Source organism: Anas acuta, chromosome 12 (assembly GCF_963932015.1).
Source record: "Anas acuta chromosome 12, bAnaAcu1.1, whole genome shotgun sequence".
Lineage (NCBI taxonomy): Eukaryota > Metazoa > Chordata > Aves > Anseriformes > Anatidae > Anas > Anas acuta.
This window is the reverse complement of record NC_088990.1, coordinates 11,041,877-11,049,290: the sequence shown is the minus strand read 5'-3', so window position 1 is coordinate 11,049,290 and position 7,414 is coordinate 11,041,877.

Below are 7,414 nucleotides of genomic sequence, written 5' to 3'. Positions count from 1 at the left end.
GACTGCTGGTGTTTGAGACAGTTCTTTTGATTCAGCCACTTGAAAGGAAGCCTCCAGAGCACATTGCAGAGTGTTTGCTGATTTCCAGCTGGAGGAGCTGAGGTGCATTGCCTCAGCTGACGTCAAAGGGAAGAGCATTAAATAGGCTCTTGCTTTGTCTCACTGAGTGATAAGCATCCATCACCTGAGGTACTTTAAAGTCTGACAGTCTAAGCATGCAGACCACTTGGAGGAATTGATTTTATGCCTTCCATGAATTTTCTCTTTGCCTGAACAACCAAGATCCTTCAATTTTCTTGGTGTTGTCTATCACATCCTCAGTAGCACTGCTCCAAAACAGTGCCGGGACTGGACCTCCAGTTGAGATCTCACCTCTCATGTGAAATTTCCAGCTTTGACCCTACTGTTTCACGAGCAAGATGCACAGAAAAGTTAATGGTGCACGGGCACCCAAAATTCACTGAAATTTGAGCCCTGGGTGGGTCTGCTCCCTGCCCCCAGTGCTGCTCCAGGGAGCTGGCTGCAGCTTGGTCCATCTTGCTGCTCCTCGTGGTCTTGTGGGTCTCAGCAGTCTTGGGAGGGAATTCGGTGGCTCTGTTATGTCAGCAATGCAATTGAAAGGATGATCTCAAGACTGGAAATGTTGAGTTAATAATTAGATTTCAGGCTTTCTTTAATTAACACAGGTGCCAGGGAGACTCTATTGAAAGAAGTATAGGAAGAGAAAGGATGAGAACAACACAGCAGCAGTGGGGCTTTGGGGAACAGCACAGGGAATGAAGGTATTAATTTAGCAGGAGCGGTGGTGGTTTAAGGACGTAACATGGCAAGGGCTGTCTGCCTTCTGAAGCCTTTTCCCTCCTCTCCCTTCAAGCACACCATAAGGATCGTCCAAAAGAGCCTGGTGGGGAGCAGCAGTCACACAGAAGCACGCGGATCCCGTCCATGCACCTCTGCAGACATGGCCAAGATCACAGCCTGTTAGGGTACGATCAAACTGTGGGCTTCCTCTGCTGTGCGATTCTCCAGTCTGGGAGGATTCAAACGGTCTCACTGAAGTTAGGTGAGAAATTAGGTGAGGAAACCAAACCTACTATCTGAATTTGCATAGCCAACGTGCATCAGAAACCCCCCATCGGCAGCAAGCGATCTGTCCTCCCAAAGCAGCTGCTCTGCGCTGTCTCTGACCTCTCAGGCATGATCCTCCAGGGACACCAACAAAATAACTTCGAAAGAGAGAATTACAACTTTTAGCAACAACATTTACAATTCATATCTCTGTTGAACCCCAGGAATGCACCCGTTTTGCTGCCCGTGCTCTTTGCTACATGAGCAAATGTTGCTCTTTGCAACACGCAGCGACGTCCACCGTCTCCTTCTCTTTGAAAGATGTCATCCTGGCTGTCCTACCTAATGTCCCCCTGCTCTCCAGGACCTCTTGTTCCTCTCAATCTAATGTGTTAACACAATGAAGTTACACTTTTTAGGAAAAATGTGAATCCCCATCCTACAGCTCTGGCAACCCCCTGGGTATCAGCACAAGCCCATCTGCCACTGACTACCATGGAAGACCCAGAGCAACATGAAGTTTTAGGTGCTACAGGCAGGGAATGGTGTCCTTGCATTGGCCACATACCCAGTTTTATCTTCACTTCGTCTCTTCCAGGAGAGCATACGAAGGCAGGAGACCACGGCCAAGCATAATTTTGCAGCAATTTTTCTAGATTCCTCAAAGGACCCAGGGTGGAAGGCCACTCTGAAGATCCCCAGGCCAACCTCCTGCTCAAAGAGAGGCTGCTGACAGAGTGACAGCCTCTTGCTCAGAGCCTGATGCCTATGAGGTTTGTGACCCCATCCCTCATGGCAGTGCCAGCTTACACGAATGCATTCATCAGCCCACACAGAGGCAGGGCTGGGGGGGTTCTCCAGTGAGAAGAGATTATTTCCTGACATTTCTGGTGTTGGAAATTGTCGTAGAATTGTAGAATGTCCTGAGTTGGAAGGGACCCACAAGGGTCATCGAGTCCAACCCCTGGCTTCGCACAGGACCTCCCGATTTCCTATAGTCTGTCAGTACACTGCTGCTCTCTGGAAAGCAACATGGCTATCAGGCCATCAGAAGCCCTCCCCATGTCACTGGGGTGCTTTTGGGATGCAAGGGTGTAACTTGGTAAAAATCAATGGCCTGGGCTGAAAAGCAAAAACAAAAAAAAAAAATGGAGGAAAATATGCGTCTGGAAGCACTCTCCCAGAGAACAGAGGGAAGGGCACTCCGCAGTTACTTCTGCAGCTGTCTCTGGCTCATGAGCTACGCTTCTTACTCAGCCTGTCACTTCTGCACGCTGTGGTGAAGGCCCGTCTAGACTGGAGGTCGCACGCGGGGACCGTGCCGCGCTACTTGCTCATCGCAAGAGCCGCGTGCGCTCATGCGTGCATCCTAGCACAGGCTCGCAGACAGAAGCCTCCAAGAAAGCAAGCCAGAAGACGGAGCCCCAGGCTGCACGTGTGGACACCGGTGCGCAGACGTACCGCAGGAGCACGTCGGAGCCTTGGGTGCGAGCTCCTGGATGCTCATAATGAAAAATGCAGAAGGGCAGGTAACCGAGGGCATCCGGGCATGCACATCAGATCCTTGCCAGACGCCCAGGGGTCTCTGCTCTGTCAGCTCTCCTCTGGATCTCCAACATGACAGTGCAGATATGTTTATCTTCTCCATGGCATTCCCCCCCAAACTCAGCCCTAGGACTCTGCAAGTGAGCACCTGAGAAGATGCAGAGGCCCTATACCTGGAGATAAAAGCAGTCATTGAAAAGGCACAAACAAAGGGCATTGTGACTGTTTTGCCATGTCTCCAGTCTTGAGAGGAGGCTGAAATAACCTTTATATAATCCCATTAGCATTTCCAGCGAAAACAACAGCATTTGAGGAGGGAGAACAATGTATTTTCTTATCATCCAGAAAGGCCAAAGGTATTTATCTGATTTAATATTTTATAATTGATATTAAGCAACACAGAAGGATCCGACAGGCAGGCTGGAGATGGCTGCAGCCCTACAGTGACATGGCAGAAGCTGCCCTCTACTTTTCCAGTAATGTATTGCCCAGGTCAGGGCAAAACAGCCCTCCTCTACAGACCCCACAGAAAAAAAAAAAGGATTTCCCTCAAGCCCATCTGTGGCAAGGACCCAGATTCAGAGGCAGGCTCCTCCAAGCTCATACTGTCACCACGTAGCATTGTGCCAGCGTCACATCTCTGCATGAGGCAGTGCTCCAGCTGCTGGAATCCCAGGGGAAGAGAAGTGCTCAGCCTGCCTGTGATCTGCCCTTCCCCTGGCCAGGTGTGGTCCGACAGCCCTGGCCAAACTGCTGAGAAAGGGTGAGACAAAATGGAAAGCTGTGGAGAAGATGCGCTGCAGATGGGGGAGGATGAGAAAAGAGGCAGGGCACAGAGGTGGGGGGGCTCAGAAATAGGTGGTGATGCCCAGCAGGAATCAAGACACACACCTGAACATCCAGCAACACTCTCCACAGTGATGGCTTTGCCTCCAAGGGTAGCAGCAGGTCAGGACCAGCACCGCTTCTCCAGGCCCACCAACTGCTCCATCAACTGCGTGACCTTCAAGCAGAGGCATTACAGTGGGTGCAAGGCCCCACTGATGCACGAGATCGGCGGCCGCACAGCACTTGGGTAAGTACCTCGTATCTTTCATCTCCAGTAGGGAATGGAAATTAGGTTATTCTTTGCTGAAACATTCTGGAAAGTCATAGCTGAAATCTCTCACTTGCCTCTTCCATCTGTTTATTTTTACCACTTAATAACACGTCTGTCTCGTCAACTATTTCTGACACCATGGCAAGAAAATCAAACTTGGTGAAGACAGCTTTATCAAAGAGACATTAGCTCATCGTTACTGCGTGACACCGCGTCAGTGCTTCTCGCATATATGAAGTCTGGTCTGTAATTTCAAAGAGAGTCTTCCATCTCTTTGAGGAGGTGATATGACCAATACATTTGGAATTGTTGATTACTATGCAAAAGGTTATCCAAACTGTGAAGATAAGAAGCAACTTCAAGCATTTCAAGGAGTCTCATTTGTTCAGTGATATGCTTTTCTCTTCACTGCCACATGATGTCATGGACCCAATTTCAAGCGATTAGTAACAATGGCAAAGCAGTCACTGAAATAATCTTTGATAGAGGAGAGACCTCTGTGACCATGTGAGGAGGCTGTGCTATCAATAATTTTATCACCATTGATGAAGTCTTCGTCTGCAGGCTTTACCATGCCACCAAACCTGCCCCTGCCTTTGCTTTCCAAAGAGGCATCACAGCACTCTGCAGAAGGATAGCTTGCCTGAATGCAGATCAGCCCTTTAAATTTGAGCAGTCCTGGGTTTATTGCCTTCATGGTGGATGACTTCACTCACCCTTTTTACTTAAAACCATCCTCCTGGCTTCATTACTGAACAATCTGCTCCTTGAGGAAGCCTGGAATGACTGAATCTGAACCATCTCACATTTCCAAATGAGCTGTTTCATCACCTTTCCCTTGTTTTCTAGACCTGATCTATTTTTATTTATTTTTATTTTAATTTCACAACAAAGTTTCAGAACTAGTTGAGCTGAACCCATGTCCTTGTTTGCCTTCTGGACAGGCAGTAGGGATATTTCACAGTCTTGCATCTCCCAGCCTGCCTGCTGTTCAGAGACACCCAGAACATGTATATTCTATTGGACATATGATCTGGTAGGAGAATCACAGAAGCGTTGGTTGGAAGGGACCTCATCCAACCTCCTGCTCAAAGCAGGATGATTGCCAGTGTTAGGAGAGGAGAACACAGCCGTGGGTGTCAGCATGTGCAAGGCATGATGGATAAAGGCCATCTGGGACATGCTGCCTTTGAGAGTACCACCCGAATTCAGCGATTCAAGAGCTCCCTGCTAGTCCTGAGTCTGCTGTCTTTGATTACCATCTTGTGCACGGTCCTGCTGTGCCTTAAGAAGTCGACTGCCACTGCCTCATATTTCAGAAGTGAGCCTCGGCTCACAACCTACAACGGTGCTTTAGGAATAGAGAAGTTCCTCTATGAGACCAACTCAAGTCATTATCTTATTCAAGACATGTTCACAGACGTGGTCAGTGGATCCCAGGCTCTCTCCTGTGCAGTTTTGATGAGTCCAGTAGGAAACAGCTCTTACCCAGAGCAAACGGGGATGAATCCAGGTGGGATTAGCAGCCAGTGAGGGGTTGTTCTAACCCAGAAACAGCCCACGTTCTGCCCCACTTCCGCACTGCTCCTTGGATACGTGGCATGAATGCCCTGGTGGAGTGGCATGCTGATGTTTCAGCTACCAAAATGTGCCAGGAAGATCTGTTTGGCATGGGGACACGCTCCGTAGAGCTGCTGATATGGAAGGCCCAAAGCTACCGGGCATGATACGTTCATCTGGATGAAGAGAGCTGGTGACCAGAAGCAGCTCTTTCAGAGGGAGCTCCCATTGCGAACACATGGCAGCAGCAGCTCGCACCACCAGACAAGAATAGCTGGTGTCCTTGCCTGTCCCGAGACACGAACCCATTGCTTCTGCTCTCTTCTCATCCCTAACTTGGGAGTTTACAGGCATGATCAGCTCTTCAGGTGCAGAGAGAGCTGCCTCACACTTATCTCTCTGGCTGAGTCTGGAGATTGGCTGATCTGGGACAAATCTACCCTTTCGTTGATTCATTCACAAAAAAAAGCCAGCTGAGACCAAACCCTGAAGAATCTGCTGCCTATGGAAGCACGCCAGGTTCGGGCATATATGCCAGCCCACACAAAACACAATTCTCAGCTGCGTGCTGGGCCAGTGATTTTCCAGCAACTAAATAAAACAGACAAAATGGCATTTCCCTGCTTTTTACTGCCTTGTTTTCTCACTCTGTTTGGGTGAATCTGCCTTGTTTTGTCAGGAACTGCCAAACATCAGCAGAAAAAAAACTGAGAACTGATCCCAGACAAACCGTGTAGCACAGGACGAGCACATCAGGCTGTTGACCAAGGTCCTTCCCTTCAACACATTTGCATGAATAGAGGGAAAAAAAAAGTGAAAATGAATCCCCAAATTACTGAACATTTAGATGATGCTATTTTCATGAGTTTAATGACTGTTTAAAGCTTCAGTTCGCTTGTTAAAGAAAGCGTAGCAGACTTTGGCAAAGGGAAGGCAGCTTTATTACCTACTAAAATGCTTCAAAACGCTATGCTCAAGTCATTGTTCATAGCCCCTGGGCACAGACTGGCCCAGAAACAGCCCCAGGCAGAGGGTGGTGGCCACGGTTATATGGAGGCATGGAGGCAGAGAGGGAATGTAACTGGAGCTGATTTGGGGTCCCACCTTGCCTGTAGCTGTGCAGCTAATGAAGGAGTCCAGCCTTCAGTGGGTCTCATAGTCCTTGGAGAAAAAAAAAACAAGTAAAGGGGTGGTTTTCTCAGTAAAGGTAGCGTGAATTAGACAGGTGAGCCCACCCGTACTGCTCAGCTATAGGATCTGCCCAAGCTTTGACCCCCGTAAAGAAATGCAGGGGGATAGCATCACATTTCCAGGTCTCTAAGCTTGGAGCAATCACCAGCTATTTCAGGAAATGTACGAACAGGCATGGAAATCTCCTCAGAATGGGTGGGGATGGAGGGATAACCTGAAATGACACAGAAAGATGGGTGGGATACGTGCTGCCAGGTGAGAAACAGATGCAGTAGGAGGAATGGCCACAGGCTGCGGGGTCAGTGCTGGGCCAGGATCAGGGTAAGCAGAGGACAACACTGACAGAACCACAGATTGAAGGGCAAACTTACTGGCACTAAACATTTATCCCACCACAGCACTTAATGTGTACGGTAGGCTATGGTATGGTAGGAATATAGAAACAGCTTCAGCTTTTCTTGCAATGAATCCAGGCCCACAAGGGAGTGACCATCAGGCTGGCTGGGGATGACCCTGACCTCTGTGTGAAGGAGATGCAGGACCCCATCGAGGGTGAATGCAGAGTGCTGGCAAGACTGAAGAACAGGAGAGTTGCTGAGGGAGACAAGTCCCTGTCCTACAGTTGGCACCAGGACGGGAGGCCTGCTAAGCCTGGCCCTGCCACCTGCGGGCCACCCTTTACAAAGGAGGGGGATAACTCACGATGAATGCTGATATGATTTTATCTCTACCTTTCATCTGACATTATTTCATCCTATCTAATGACATTTGATCCACTTGCTAAATCCACACTTCAGTATAGCGTTACCTAAAGGAAGCAGTCCTCATGCATAAAATCCTAGAAGACACAGTTCAAAGCATAAAAAGCATTAGGGCAATATTAAACCACACATCACACCCTGGCACTTAGAGGGAAAAACAAAGACCATTAACTTAGAGCCGCACGGAACT